The following is a 16,505-nucleotide window of genomic DNA, read 5'->3' as shown; positions in this document are numbered from 1 at the left end:
CAGTACTGAAACAGTACTAAAACGGTACTAAAACGGTACTAAAACGGTACTGAAACGATACTGAAACGGTACTAAGACGTTACTGAAACGTTACTGAAACGGTATTAAAAAGGAATATTAATGAAAATAAAAGTGGTGACTGCATATTGTGTCTTTTCTTTTTTTCGTATTTTTTGGCATTATTTTCCTACAGATTTTTCTTCTCTATTCTAATTATGTAATCGTATAATATTAGCAATGTATTTCGATGATTTCTATATTCGGACATCGCATTTATAAAAATTTTATATTTTCGATTACTAAATCGATAAATAATGATTATTAAGGTGACATAACTACATGCAGGATGAGAATCATTTTACCACCGAAGTCAATGTTATTAATTCGTGACAGAATCCGCGTTGTTCTCTTAATTACGAGTAATTGATATTTCTTTTTGAAATAAATTATCTTCTAGTATATCACTCGTATCCTAAAATTGTGTTTTCTTTGGTGCATTATTCGACAATCGTGATAATTGTACTGAAAAAGAAATATTAATGAAAATAAAAGTGGTGACTGCATATTGTGTCTTTTCTTTTTTTCGTATTTTTTGGCATTATTCCTCTACAGATTTCCCTTTTCTATCCTAAATATGTGGTTATAGGATATGTGCGATGCATTCCGATTATTTCTATATTCGGATGTCGCATTTATAAAAATTTTATATTTTCGATTATTAGATCGAGAAATTACGTTTATTTCAGACGACATTAATCAAGGTGGCGTTAAGTACGTGCAGGATAAGAATCATTTTACCACCGAAGTCAATGTTGTCAAGTCGTGACAGAAGCCGCGTCGTTCTTCTCTTAATTACGAATAATTAATATTTATTCTTTAAGATACATTATCTTCCAGTATATCACTCGATTCCTAAAAATGTGTTTTTTATGGTGCATTGTTCGTAAATCCTGACAATAGTACTGGAAAAGAAATATTAATGAAAATAAAAGTGGTGACTGTATGTTACGTCTTCTTTTTTTCGTATTTTTTTCGCATTATTTCTCTATAGATTTTACTTTTCTCTCCTGATTATGTGATTATAGAATATTTGTGATGTATTTCGATGGTTTATATAATTTTATATCGTATTTATAAAAATTTTATATTTTCGATTATTAGATCGAGAAATTGTTCATTAATTGACTAGTGACGTATCTGCGCATGCGCGGCGCGTTTGCGTAATCGTTTTATCGGTGATGTAACGCCATTTTGTGTTCGGTCGTTGACAGCTACGCACGGAAGCCGTATCGTCCTCATTAATTTCAGGTAATTAATATATTTTTCTACTCTACATTGTCTTTCTATGTATCAATCGATTGCCAAAAACGCGATTTCCACGCGTGAATGTTTGCAAGTCGGGGTATTTTCGCGTCTAAAAGATATTCGCGAAAATAAAATCTGTGTTTTGCAAGCTATTGCGTCATACTTTTATTTTTTAATTTTCTGGCTTTATTTCCACAATATCGATATTTCTCTTACTTTTTAATGATGCTTTTAATAATAATTTATCATTAATTAGTTATTATTAACTGTATTTCCTATTATATTCGATTTTCACACACACACACACACACACACACACACGACGCTTGGGATTCTCCCGTACTCATATACATATATATATAAACAACATAATAAGTATTTTCTCTACTAATCATCTTTCGTTTTTCAGGTTTCTAAGAATTATACGTACCCACAGACGAAACATCCCAGCTTTCTTTATCTACATATGCTTTGTCCTTCGTCCTGTGTATAAGGTAAGTCTTTCTCCTTTAAAGATACAAAGCCAGTTTAATAGAGAGAGATAGGTAGTACTCGGTAAACTACAATCGCAGATCGGCGTATTTCAAAGATACTTCTTGATCGAGTGCGTGACGAAAACAATGGAACGTTTCGAGCTCGTCCAAAGTGATATAGTACACTTTAGTCTTACAGAATCTTTCGGCATGTACGCATCCAGGGAAACTTGGATTAATTTCTTCCTTGCATTTATTTTATTTTAGAATATTTTAATTCTAATTTATTTGATATCATAGGAAGAAAGTATAGATCATTGCACAAGAAAGTATACAAATTTGTATAGTTTATAATTCAGTCGATTGGTGCAGTTATTGTCTTGTTTAGAAAATTTATAACATTTTCGTTACTATCGTCATACGCAGTAATTCCCACGCAAGTAAAATTACAATTGGTTTAATTGAAATGTATCTTAAGCATGTACTACCGACGGCTATATACTTTGATATATTTCGAAAAGCTTTATTTAACATTAATTAAATTAACATTGGATTAAATTTCAAACATTAATTACTTATTAATATTTTTCAATAATATACTTTTTAATATGCTATCTTCGGTAATGATTCACAAGACATGTGTTTTATAAATGTATTTTTTCATATATGAAAAAAGAAAAATCTATCACTTTGTATGTTTCAACTTTGCAGATTTTAGAAATTATTTGTGACCACGTGCAAAGCGGTCTTAGAATCAGTGTTTGCTTATACTATTCTAATTTGCTTTTTATAGCCAAATAAGCTAATTAAATATAATTAGACTAAATAGAAATTTGTGAATTAGAATTATACTTGCATCATTCTTTATTATCCTCCAGCAGAATGCTCAATGTTTCCTCTATATATTTCCAAATATTTTAACATAACAATATTAATAATCTCAATTTTTTTTTCAATTCAAATAAAAGAAGAATCATTCTCTTCATAATTATAGGCAGGATGCTGCTCATCATGCAAAGAACCAGCAAACATTCCGGTAATTAAATATTACTTTACATATTTCCTCAATAAATTTAATAAGTTTTTAATATGACAATGATACTAGTAATTTGATTTTTGTTTCTTTTTCAGTTCAAATAAAAACAGAATCATCCTCTTCATCATTCTGGAGCAGGATGCCCATCCTGGGGCAGGATGCCCATCCTGGGGCAGGATGCCCATCCTGGGGCAGGATGCCCATCCTGGGGCAGGATGCCCATCCTGCTAGCATCAAAGAAGATTTTAAGTAAGCAAAGTTTTTCATTAAACATTTCTTCAATAATTTGAATGATTTTTTATTATAACAATGATACTAATAATTCTGTTTTTGTTATTTTCAGAATATCATTGCAACCGTGCGCGAAGCAATGAATAAATCGAGTGTTGTATCGCTAAAATAAAAACTAAAAAATCGCGAAATCGAAGCAGTGCTTGCTTATTTGTTTAAATTATACCGCGTTTCGCGATTTAAATTAATTTTAAGTGTTTTTGTGTTGACTGCGTGCAATGCAGTCAGTTATAGAGTCAGTGTTTGCTCGTACAAAGTGACTTTAATAGTCATGTAGACTGTACTTATAAAAGATAGTAGAGCTTCGCGAATTAAATTCAGTTCGTTAATAAATATCTATCGCGAATTAGAGTCAGTGCATCACTGAAGAGGATCTCGACCAACTTCGGTGTCTACCTACCTCATTTTCAACCAGCTACGTATCATCCAACCTCAATGTCGACCTAAATCGCGGACGAGTGTTTTGGAGCCACCGTAGAACTTCTTAAGTAGTGAGTAAACAAATTTTAAGTCCCTCCAGTGCTCAATCATGTCGAGGACGAAAGGTCCGAATCGGCACGAGTTACTGGTTGTAATTTTTTAAATAAATTATTGACGAGCATGACCGTGAGTAACTCCTCTTTTGGACTTACTCGCGAGTGGTATATTTTTAATCGCCTATGTGTTTTCATTGTTTATATCTATTTTATTAGTTTAGGATAGGGTCTTCTTGTTTCATAGATTGGATTAATTAATAGTGCAATTAATAAGCACTTTTTTTATTCGTGTTTCCCCGCGATATTAGTAATGAAATCGGATATCAATTTATCCGATTTCGTCAAAAAAAAGCATGTAATGTGATCTACGTTATATGCATTGCTTCGTATTTAGTCTATTTAATCGCGATTTACCTCGATGTATCGATGTAGATGAACAAGAAAAAATGAACAAGAAGACAAACGCGACGGATAGATTCTGGAAAACAAGTGATAGATCATGATCTTGTTCTTCAATTAGAATAGTCACTTGTTAAAAGGAATCGTCCGAGGTTTTTTGATTATTGTTACATGAAAAATTAATAAAATATTCAATCTATTTTGTTCATAGAGTCATTCTTTTTCAAAGAAAAAAGTTGAGTAGAATCATTGCTAATAAAAAACAAAGAGACTTGTAGAGTCATAGTCCGTAGGCCCTAGAATAAGTTAATCATTTTTTAGATCAGGATTTTCAGCTTCTAATAAACTAATTCCCGTTTCTCCCCCCCATACTTTCTGCGTTCTCATCTATGCGTGTGCCCAGGTGTTACTCGTATGGGTGAGAAACAATTAATATGGGTTTAGTTTTAAGTTTTCCCATATTGGCGACTGTCATAGCGTTAGTGATTGCGCACGATGTACCTTGCATCTGTGTGTTCGTGTTAGGTGGTGTATTGTACATCGTTTCGCGATTATTTATAAATAAATACGCATAAAACAATTATACTAATAGATTATTATTTAAAATACTATACTAATATATTATTATTCATATCGTTTTGCATAGTAGAGTCAGCACATATCGTATGGAAATATTCGTATATTACTAGTATGCATATATATACTAGTATATACTAGTATTATTTGCTTTAGTCATTTACGCAATAATCATTAGCCTTGACAGTCGATTACAGCAATTGGTACGTACTCCTAATATATTAGAAATAATACGCGTTTGAGCTAGGGTGTCGGAGGTGCCCCGGGGCATACTCTCTAGTGTAGGCTTTTGCACCCTGGCGGTATGTGAGAGAATCGTGGAGTGTGTGTGTTGGAACGAATGTCTTGCTATTTTTTAAATATAGGTTATAGGCAGGCAGGTAGCATACCTTTTTCTGTGTGACTGTGTATTTAATTTTAAGTAGGTAGGACCGGATACGATGCGTTGTAATTTCCACTCAGGAGTGGAATGTAACGTGTCCGGATATTAGGCAAAGTTTCAGCAAATTTTAGAATTATTCAGCATGTCTGTTTTTTTTTCTCATATTTTGCTGATGCTCTGTATTGCAAGATATACTTATCAGTATTCAACAGTTTAAAAGTCTTTGTATTTGTTTAAAAATTTCTTTCCTTCGAACTAGCAAAGATTTTTGAACGTGTTGGATACTTAGTATTAAGTATATTAACACTTCGCACTCTCTTTTGTCATTTCTTTTTTATAAAGAATATATATTTTTTATACATGTAGATATAGTGAAGTAAAAATAGTAAAAATACAAAGTAAACATGATTGTATAAAAGGATAAGACCATGAGATGTATTATAGATTTTAGTTTTTTCAATACTTTTTAATTTTTTAAATGCGAAGTGTTAATAATAGGTTCATCGATTAGATTAAATATTTGCTTGGGCATTCGAGTAAATGTGTTTGTGTAAATGCGTACGATTGATGGATTCTTCCGATCCATTGATCGTCCACAGACTAGGATAGTTCATAAAATGTATAATAAGCTTTTATTTTTAATTTTTTTTTCTTGCAATTCTTGTTAGGGAATGCTCTATAGCAATTGTTAAGGCGCCAAGCAAAGAAGAGGCTATATGCCGAAGAGGCCCCCACAATATTGTGGCTCAAGAGGGCAACTATCGACGACGAGTCATTTTTTCAAAGGATCATAACATGTTCCTTTGATAATGGCTCGTAGTCTTATCACATTTTTTTACCACGTTGTCATTTTAACGCTCGTCAGTAATAATTTTTACAGATGGAGATGATGGATCATTTCATTTAATGTTGCTAAAGTAGAGTCACGCATTAAAATTTTTTTACAACGTAATATAGGGATTCATAAAAATATATAGGAAAAAAGTACTTCTACATATTGGCACGTCGAATGGACGTGTTGTTATATTTCATGCTTTTGCATATTGATTGTATGATTAATATATTTTCTTTTTGTTACAGGTGAACATTGTTGGATTTGTTGACATCAGTTTTTTTCGATTTTCGCGTATTAGAGCGCCTAAACTGGCTGCTATATAAAAAATATGTTCTTTAAAAGTTCTTTATATAATTTCAATATTAATTATAATCAATATAATTGCAGGAATTATATTCAAATATCTGTAGGATCTTCCAAAGATTTTGAAGATGTTTATTAATGAAATGTTTAATTAATGGAATATGTGTTTCAGGTCTCGTGTGGATACATTTTGTGTTTTTTTTTTTTTTATATATTAATAATATCAACAGCACGTAGAATAAAATTGCATACTTTTGCAGTTTTATTTTGTTCGTTTTTATTTATTATATATAAACTATTTTTAATTTTTCAGGTATTTGATAATGAATAAATTGGTATTGCAAAAGAAGAATATAAAATATACTAAATACTAAAATTATATATAACTAACTCAGAATAATTTATATTATGCATTATTTTACAAACTGAAGTATATTAGTAAAGTATATTAGTAAGTAATTATTTTTTCAAAATATAATTCTATTGCATGTTAATTTATAAGGCATGGTAAATGGTGTATGTTGGGATTATATGCTTGATTTTTTACGCTTTAGCACTTTCTTAATAGTACTATTAAGGATTCTAGTTTTAAGGTTAACTTATTTTTAAGGCTAATTTAAGACAAAAATGGTAGATCAGTTAATTATGCTGCTTAGTAATTAAGATAGTTTAAAAAAGCTTGGATATATATACAGTTGATTCATGAATGAATGCCATTATTTACAAAATGACAATTATTTATGAATTAACATATTTTTGTTTCATAATTTTCTCTTGAATTTAACTTTTGAATTTCCAGCTTTAAATTTATCAATAACATAATATATTAATTATAAATGTAACATAGTAGTGATTATAAAATACATGTACGTTGTATATTTCCGGGATATACAAATTATATGTATATCATATTGCGTGAATTAATTATATCAAGATCGTGTAAAGATATTTTTAAGATTATTAGTAAAAAATTCAAGCTTTTTCTCCCGGGTAGGATAGGGCAAAATCGCGGTTGATGAATCTTCGATCGACCACGATCAGGTCGATAGAAGATTTTTATTAAACGTGATTAATTAGAATGTTATTTTAGCCCGTGGATCTCCATATGCAGCAACCTCCACGCGGTGGGATCTGGGTCGGTATTACTTGCGATATATCGAAATGTAATTATCCAATTATCATTATTCTGATAGTATTATTTTTAATAATACTATGTAAGTACTACCGAGCGAATGGCTGCATGTTCCAGTGCGTTTCCAAAATCTTTTCTATCTAATTGTAACTATACATTGAAGTATCTTAAATTTCACATTGTATTTTGATAGATAAGTAGATTATATATGATAGAATTCTAAAATAGTTTCTTAAAGAAATGTATCAAAAAATTCTAATTTCTTTATTATTTTTATTTGTGCTTATTTATTTCCATTTATTCTTATTTATTTTTATTTACGCATTTCACGTTAAATATTATATTTTCTATTTTACTTATGTTCACTTAAAAATTAAAAATTTGTTTTTAAATACATATAATAAGTCCTTTAATAGAGATGGAAAGATAACATTAGGATATAAATAATAGTTTTAAAGTTTCCCCACCAGTTGCTATATAATTCTTGGAAATGAGTCTCCGGCAAGCAACAAAAGAAAAAGCAATCATATGTAATAACATTCTATTATAGATATATCTATATATGTGTGTATTTGTGTACGCTATGTTTACGCTATACTGTACTCTCTAGGACGTATCAACAATATGTAAACAATCAAGGGACGAGCTAGAGGACGATCTTCCTGACTCATCTCTACAGTTTTCGTTCGTATAAGCAACCTTCTAGACGTGTTCGAACCTGTTCCTGCTTCTTCAATTTCAGTAAATCTAATTTTTCATTTGTATTACATATAATATTTTACAAACTTGATTTAGTCATTTATAATTTATTATTTCTATTTTATATCATATCAGATTTCGATATACGATATAGCATTTATATGTTGAGTACACAAATCACATTTACACGTGTGTAATCTTATACATGTGCGTATTTTATATTAATAATAGTTTGAATATTTTCAGGTTATTATTCATCATATTGGCCAATATAATATTCATCAATTCGTTTGGACGCCTACACATTTGATAGCAGTTATCATATACTTCCTGCTGCACTTCCTATATAGGTATATACAAATAAGTTCATCGTTAAGAAATTTTTATTTAATTTCAATTGCTATACAAAATTAGATTTTAATTCTTATGAACTATTTATTATACGTTATATGACTTCATGTGTTCTATCGTAGTCTTATTGTAAGTTTCTATGCTCTATTATATCCACAACTTTTATTATATAATATTTTATATTTTTTTAAAGAAATTTATACATGGATCTCCATACGCAGCTACCTCCTTGTGGTGGGATCCGGAAATCGGTATTGCGAACGTTCGTATATTTTATATTATACAACGTACGCACTACCGGGCCAAAGGCTGACGTTCGGTGCATTAGGAAATAATTTTGATTAAATATTAATTTATTAAAAATTTGTTGAAACGTATTTTACATTGAATTTAAAGAATATTAAGAAGCACCGAGAATAATGAAAATGTAATTAAAGTATAATAAAAGTTAAATTAAAATAGAATAAAATTTCAAGATGCGTTTAATCGTTTAATTAATATTATAAATATTATATTTTCAATTTTACTGCTCCTTGTCTTGTTTTACTTTAATGCTATATCTATTTTGATTTATAGGTATCCACGCAATTAGTATACTTCTGTGAACATATCCCTATCGCGATTATATCTATTTTTAAACGATAGATACAACGCGATTTTGATCGTTTGCTTTTACATATTCATTTATTTTAATATAGCTTATAAGTTTTGCAGTTACATCTTTTAAATAGTACTTTTTTTTTTTATTATTATAGCATACAAAAGATGTAATATAAGTTCATAATTTTAGATCATATAATTTGAATATGATATATGATATATGATTTTTATTATGTAATATTTAATTTAATATTATTTTAATATTTATTTTAATATTCAATATATAGTATATAATTTTTAATATGATATCAATTGTAGATGTAAACGCCACAGCTTGCTTTAACAATTTTTATTCAACAGGTCTTCAGTTGTAGATCGCGCGCAATGCGATCTTAGAGTCAGTGCTTGTACGAAGTAGTTTGATTGTTTTGCAGCCGAATAGGTTGCTTTAAAAATAAAATAAAGTAAAATCGCGAATTAGAGTCAGTGTTGTTCGCCGTTTAGAATTTCTCGGTCGCATTAGTAAATCAAAAAACAAGAATTCATGTCATATTCTTGTTAAAATCATATGTTCGCCGCGTTGTTAGAATCATTAACACACTTTCGGCCTATTCGGGAGAAGAGGATTGCGTTGCGATAAATATTGTAATGGTCGAAAGTGTGAACTTAAAAATTCATCCTCTTCATCTTTACCGACGATCGTAAAGCTTCGTCTGGATAAAATTACACGTAAGTATCTTTCTTTATTTTAACCATTACTTCTCATTCATCTATAAGTTCATAGTTTCTTTTTTTTACTATTTCCATTCATTGAAGATATTCTTTTTAATATGAAATATATAATTGATCATTTTTGTGCCTTATTAATTACAGATCAATCAATGATTCAACGATTCATCGTATCAACGATTCAACGATTCAACGATTCAACGATTCAACGATTCAACGATTCAACGATTCAACGATTCAACGATTCAACGATTCAACGATTCAACGATTCAACGATTCAACGATTCAACGATTCAACGATTCAACGATTCAACGATAATTTCAACCAACTTCACGACATCATTCGACCTCCTACGAGGGGGACGAGTGTTTTGGAGCCATCGCAGAACTTCTTAAGTAGTGAGTGAAAAATTTAAAGTTCCTCCGGTGCCCATCATGCCGAGGATGAAAGGTCCTTATCGGCACGGGTTACTGGTTGTATTCGCAGACGTCCCATGTCCGAAACGAGCAAAAGTGTCCGTGATTAAGATCTTTGATTTTATTCACGAGTGGTCCCTATATGTTTAGTTAGATATTTTCTTGTGCATATTTTATTATTATTATTATATATATATATATATAGATCAGGCCAGGGTCTTCTTGTTTCAAAGTCATTTAATTCACAGTGCTGTTTATTAGCACTTTTTTCTCTTTTCGTTTTTGCTCGCGATATTAATAATGAAATCGGGCATTCATTTACCCGATTTCGGTATAAAGCATATAACGTGGTTTACGTTACATGCATTGCTTCGTACTTAGTCCATTTAATCGCGATTTACTTCGATATTTTGAAATATCGATTTATCAATAAATGAGCAAGAAGACAAACCCCTTCCGCGACGGATAGATTCTGGAAGTTAAGTGGTGGATTATAATCCCGTTCTTTCATTAGAACAGCCATTTAATGAAAGGAGTCGTCCGAGGTTTTTTATTAGAATTATATATTTTTTAATAATGAAATTTCATAACTGCATAATGCGTATGCATATATATTAGCTATGTGCATATTTCATCCCTCCATGTCAACGACTGCCTACCGCGGGTCGCTCAAAGGCCCTTAAGCGGTGCATACAGGTGGGGTTGCAAAACTATTTTTGCCACTTATTATTTTTTTACCACTTTTAGTGGTAAAACCCATATGTGGTGGTCACACTCATATGTGGTGACCGCCTACCATCATCCATCCTTGCTTGAGCTCTTGCTAATAAGACGTGCAAAGAGACTCTAGAGTCACAGTCCGCTTAAATTTTTTATATATATATTTTTATATATTTTTTTATATATTTTTTTATATATATTATAAATTAATCATTTTTTAGCTCAGGATTTTCAGCACTAATATACTAATACCCCTTTCTCCCCCCATGCTTTCTGCGTTCTCATCTATGCGTTTAACCTAGGTGTTACTCGTTTGGGTGAGAAACAGTCAGTGTGGATTTAGTTTTAAGTTTCCTTTTCAGCGGCTGTCATTGTGCTGGTGATTGCACGGTGTACCTTGCACTTGTATGTGCGTTTTAGGAAGTGCATTGTACATCGTTTCGCGATAACTTTTAAATAGATATCTGATATATCTAACATATAATTATATTAATATCGGTTTGCATAATAGTTACCACATTTTTGTGGAAAATTTTAAATACTCGTATATATTACTAGTATTTATATATATACTAGTATGTACTAGTATTTTTGCTTTAGTGATATATGCAATAATCATTAGCCTTGGCAGTCGATTTCAGCAACTGGTACGTACTCCCATATAATATATTAGAAAAAGTACGCGGTTGAACTAGGGTGTCGGAGGTGCCCCGGGGCATGCTCTCTAGTGTAGGCTTTTGCACCCTGGTGGAGTGTGAGAGAACCGTGGAGTGTATGTGTTGGTGTGAATGTTTGCACTTTTTAAATATAGGTCATAGGCAGGCAGGTAGCATACTTTTCTGAGTGAATGTGTCAATTAATTTTAAGTAGGTAGGGACCGGGTAAGGATGCGATTCCCACTCTGGAGTGGGAAGTCCTTTCTCCGGGGATTTGTGAAGTTTCAGCAAATTTTACGATCTTTCAGCATGGCTGAACTTTATCTTTTTGTATTTTTTTTTTAATTTTTTTTTCTTACATTTTTTGCTGACACTTTGCATCGCGCGATATATCAGTATCAAACAGTTCGAAAAACTTTGCACCCAATGAGAACATCAGATACATCCCATATCTTTTGAACTTAGCAAAGGATTTTGAATTAGTTCGATACTTAGTTTTAAATTAATTCTTGCACTTCGCGATTCTTAAAATATTGATTATCTATATATTTCTTATTTAGAAATAGAATATACCTACATATGTAAAATGGAAATATTACAATTCTTGTGATCTTGACATTTTACCGAAACTATATTCATCTTTTAAGTGCAACGAGTTAATATTAGTTTGTAATAGGTTCATCGACTAGAATGAATATTATATCTGCTGGAGCATTCGATTAAATGTGCCTGTGTTATTGTGTACGGTTGTTGGATTCTTTGAGTCCATTGATCGTCCACAGGCTAGGATAGCTTTACGGGTTAGTTGAAATATTTCTATATGAATCTGTTATTTTTATTTTTTTTTATTGAAGAAATAAATAAATAAATAAAGAGAGATCGTTAGAAAATCGAGACGCACCTAGGCAGAGTAGAAAACGCAGTTGAGAATACGCGTTGGGACTCGTCAGTGCCGTTTGGGGTGATTCATTCGCGAATTTTGCCATACTGCAGTGGTTATACTATTTAGAAGAAATCGATACTTTACGTTGCAAGCGCTTACCGCTCGTTAGGTTAAGAAAAAAAAAAAAGAAAAAAAACAGAACAAACCTGCGTGCGAAAATGTGTTTTTCACTTCCCAACCCCTTAGCTTGCGACTATTGCGTCTCGTTTGATGCGTGCGTTTACACGAGTGGTTTGAGTCTTGTTGCGTAAAGTGAGATCAGGTCGGGATTAGGTCGGTCTAGCTTAGGGACGATTTCATTCTTGTAGTAGCAACCACTGTAGTATGTCAATCTTTGTGGGTGCGTTGCTTCGAACGGTAGGGCGTTTTTTGATGCGTAAACTTAGCTTGCGTCGCACGTAAGGAATGCTCCAATGCAGTGGTTAGGGCACGAAGCAAGAAGAGGCTATGGCTGAAGAGGCCCCCACGTATTGTGGCTCAAGAGGGCAACTATCGACTACAAGTCATTTTTCAAAGGTGATCGGTATGTCGAACCCTTCGTTAATGGCTTGTGGTCTTATTAAAATCCCTTTTACCCTTTACCACGTTGACACTTATGCTCGTAGTAGTTTGTTCCTGGATGGAGATGATGGACCATTCCATCTCCTTGCTACGGTGTTCTGCACTCGCGTTCGTGAAGATTTTTTTTTTTTTTTTTTTTTATATTAGTATTGAGCTTTTGCAGTTAGTTATTAATTGATAGAGTTAATGCAATTTTTTCTTAAAGTCGAGTCGTATTTTTGAAAAGTAGAATCAGTTTTTCATTTCAGAGTAGAATCAAGCCCTTTGCATTTTCTACTTTTATTTTTATTTCTTTTTTTTTTCTAATTAAAGTCAAGCCCTCCCTTTTTTCATGTTGAATTAAAGTCGAGTCTTTGCATTTTTCTTTTTAAATTAAATTCGAGTCATTACATTTTCTTTTTTAAATTAAAGTCAAGTCTTTGCATCTTTTCTTTCTAAATTAAAGTCGAGTCCTTGTATTTTAAAGTTTTAAAGTAGAATCTTTTCTCGAAGTAGATTTTTAGTTACAAAAATAGAGTCACGCTCGTTAAATATTGTGTGGACGTCCGTGGCCTGCAGCAGCATTGCACTCAGGAGTGCATTTGGATACCCAAGCATGTTGATTTTTAATTCAGAATAATCATATTTTAATCATATTTTTTCATGTTCATAATTTCATAATGTGTATGTATATATACGAGATATATGCATATTTCAATGTCAACACAGCTCTACCACGAGTTGCAAAATGACTCTTATGTGGTAATCATTATCTTTATCATCTCCATCCTCACCCTCATTATCTTTTCGCAATATAATTCTGATTATTCTGATTAATCTGATTAATCTGATTATTCTGATTATTCTATTTATTTTGGTTATTCTGATTAAAAATCTACAAGACTTGATGACGAATTGAAATACCTGCATTCAGGAATGCAGATGAATATATAAAACGGCAGTCAGCACTCAGGAGTGCATATTAAAATATGTCAAGGATATACATTTTTATTCCAAAATTATTAGCAAATGAATATGAGATGAAAGATTTAATAAATATATATGAGGGAGAGAAAGAGGAAGAAAGTAAGAGTATTTTTATTATATATATGAGAGTTTCATAAGAAATATTAAGAAAATGTAACGAATGTTACAAAGATTATTAATAAATGTTCATACATATTTGAAAGAAATATATATATTTTTTGGAATAAAAAGGTATAAGTCTTGGTATATAAATGAAACGAATAAAATGACTTGACTGCACTCAGGAGTGCATATGAAAGGTTATTAATGATACAAACAGTAAGTATATGATTGCATTCAGGAATGCAAATGAACAAATTATAGTAAGGATATACATTTCACATTCGGAATGTTCAAAGATGAATGAATGCACTAATAAGGATACTTCATGGAGAAATATATAAATACGTCGGACTCTGGTGATTTTTTTTTCAATATACGATATTAAATTTGTCTAGCAGTAAATAAATGAAATTTCATTTTGAATAATTGAATAATAATTGAATAATAATTGAATAATAATTGAATAATGTTTAAATGGTGCAAATGAATTAAAGGAAAATTTGAATTATTCCGATAAGATATGTATAAGTCTTGCTACATGAATGAAGCGATATAAATGGCAGCCAGCACTCAGGAGTGCATATTAAAATATGTCAAGGGTATACATATTTATTCCAAAATTATCAACAAATAAATATGAGGTGAAAGACTTAATATACATATATGAGAGAGAGAGAGAGAGAGAGAGAGAGAGAAAGAGAAGGAGAGGAGAAAGAGAGGGAAAAAGGGAGTATTTTTATTATATATGTGAGAGTTTCGTAAGAAATATCAAGAAGATTATTAATGAATGATACAAAGATTATTAACAAATATTTATTCGCATTTAAGAGAAGTATGGATATTTTTTGGAATAAAAATGCATAGGTCTTGGTATATAAATGAAGCGATTGAAATGGCTTGCCTGCACTCAGGAGTGCATATGATAGATCACAGTAAGTACATGCCTGCATTCAGGAATGCAGATGAACATATTATAGTAAGGATATGTATTTCTCATTCAGAATGATCAAAAGTACATGAATGAAAATGCACGTATGAAAGTATTATATAATAAGTATTTAAAGTATTCCTACCTCAAAGTATTTCTTTAACGTTACTTAATAATAAATCAAGAATATTTTATACTCTTTCTAATATAATAACTTATTTATATTTAAGTAGTGCGCAAATGAACGAAAAGAAATTTTGAATCATTCTGATTAGAAATGTATAAGTCTTGCTAAGCGAGCGATATGATACAAAAATAACAGCCTAGCACTCAGGAGTGCATAAAATATGTCAAGGATATACATTCTTATTCCAAAATTATCAACATATGAATATGAAATGACAGAATTAATAAATATATACATGAGAGAGAGGGAGAGAGAGAAAGAAGGAGTACGTTATTATATATATGAAAGTTTCATAAGAAATATTAAGAAGATATAATGAATGATATAAAGATTATTAGCAAATGTTTATACATATTTGAGAGAAATATGATTATTTTTTGGAATAAAAGTGCATAAGTCTTGGTATATAAATGAAGCGAATGAAAAGGCTGTTCCACACTCAGGAGTGTGAGCGAAAATAATTCAGGGACAGGTTTGCATTCAGGAATGCACCTGGGATACTCAAGCATGTAGATTTTCATTTCAGGATAATTTAAATTTTTTTATATGATTATTAGTAAATCACTAATTCTTTTTGAATTTCTTTTTTATATATACTCATTTTTGATGATTATATATTTATGTATATATTTTATGCAATGCCAACATAGTTTTTTTCACAAGATGTTAGAACGGCTCAGTTATTGTAAGAGTCATTTTACATATCTTGTATGAATATAATCATCATCTTATATAGATTCTAATTATTCTGATTAAAAATCTATAAGATTTGAGATAGCTATGAATGTTAGGATTTATTAAAGCAAGCAGTGACGATAAAATAAATTAATAAGAATAATATGCAACGATGTATTAAAACTATATTTTGCCTTTAATATGTAATATTTTCATATATAAATTTTATATATAATCTTACTTTTTTCTTTCAGATTTAATATTTCAGTACTATTTTATATATAATATACAAACTATATGATTTGAAAATTGTGAAATTATATTACTATATTTTTTATAATTTAATAGATAAAAAAGTGTGGTACATATAAACGATGTAATATGTACATCAGACACTTCGCGTTAATATAAACGTAATAATGTAAGATATGTGTAATCCATCGATTAAATATAAATCTGATCTCGTTATGGATATGTTTATGGCGGTATACAAAATTGTGTATGCATTTTATAATACGACACAAGGTGCAGTATACTTTTACTCTTTTCCTTTTTTTTTTTAAACGCGACCTAATTCTTAAATATTGTGAAATATTGATAATTCTTTCCCTTTTTTTCATAACGTGTCTTGAGTGATTTACATTATATATCTTAATTGTATTAAACAATTGATAATTTATTATGCAATTATATCTTTATATCTTTATGTGTTTTTAAATATTTATATATTATTGTATATATTTCTATATCATTCTATATATTT

The 16,505-nt window shown here is 30.6% G+C and overlaps 3 long non-coding RNA genes across 3 annotated transcripts; all 3 read left to right on the top strand.

The window, feature by feature from the left end:
- The first annotated feature begins 1,321 nt into the window (after window positions 1–1,321).
- LOC127064083 (uncharacterized) lies at window positions 1,322–6,253 on the top strand. The gene is made up of 4 exons (XR_007781578.1): window positions 1,322–1,799; window positions 2,773–2,814; window positions 2,910–3,063; window positions 3,158–6,253. It is a non-coding gene; the product is annotated as an uncharacterized LOC127064083 (long non-coding RNA).
- A 917-nt stretch (window positions 6,254–7,170) lies between these two features.
- LOC127064184 (uncharacterized) lies at window positions 7,171–8,992 on the top strand. Its single transcript, XR_007781608.1, has 4 exons — window positions 7,171–7,239; window positions 7,819–7,949; window positions 8,154–8,257; window positions 8,452–8,992. It is a non-coding gene; the product is annotated as an uncharacterized LOC127064184 (long non-coding RNA).
- Window positions 8,993–9,098: 106 nt separating this feature from the next.
- Window positions 9,099–16,421, top strand: LOC127063654 (uncharacterized). The gene is made up of 2 exons (XR_007781443.1): window positions 9,099–9,587; window positions 9,732–16,421. It is a non-coding gene; the product is annotated as an uncharacterized LOC127063654 (long non-coding RNA).
- Window positions 16,422–16,505: the final 84 nt, after the last annotated feature.

This window comes from Vespula vulgaris, chromosome 5 (genome assembly GCF_905475345.1).
Source record: "Vespula vulgaris chromosome 5, iyVesVulg1.1, whole genome shotgun sequence".
In the NCBI taxonomy this organism is placed as follows: Eukaryota; Metazoa; Arthropoda; class Insecta; order Hymenoptera; family Vespidae; genus Vespula; species Vespula vulgaris.
This window is presented reverse-complemented; position numbering and strand designations above follow the sequence as displayed.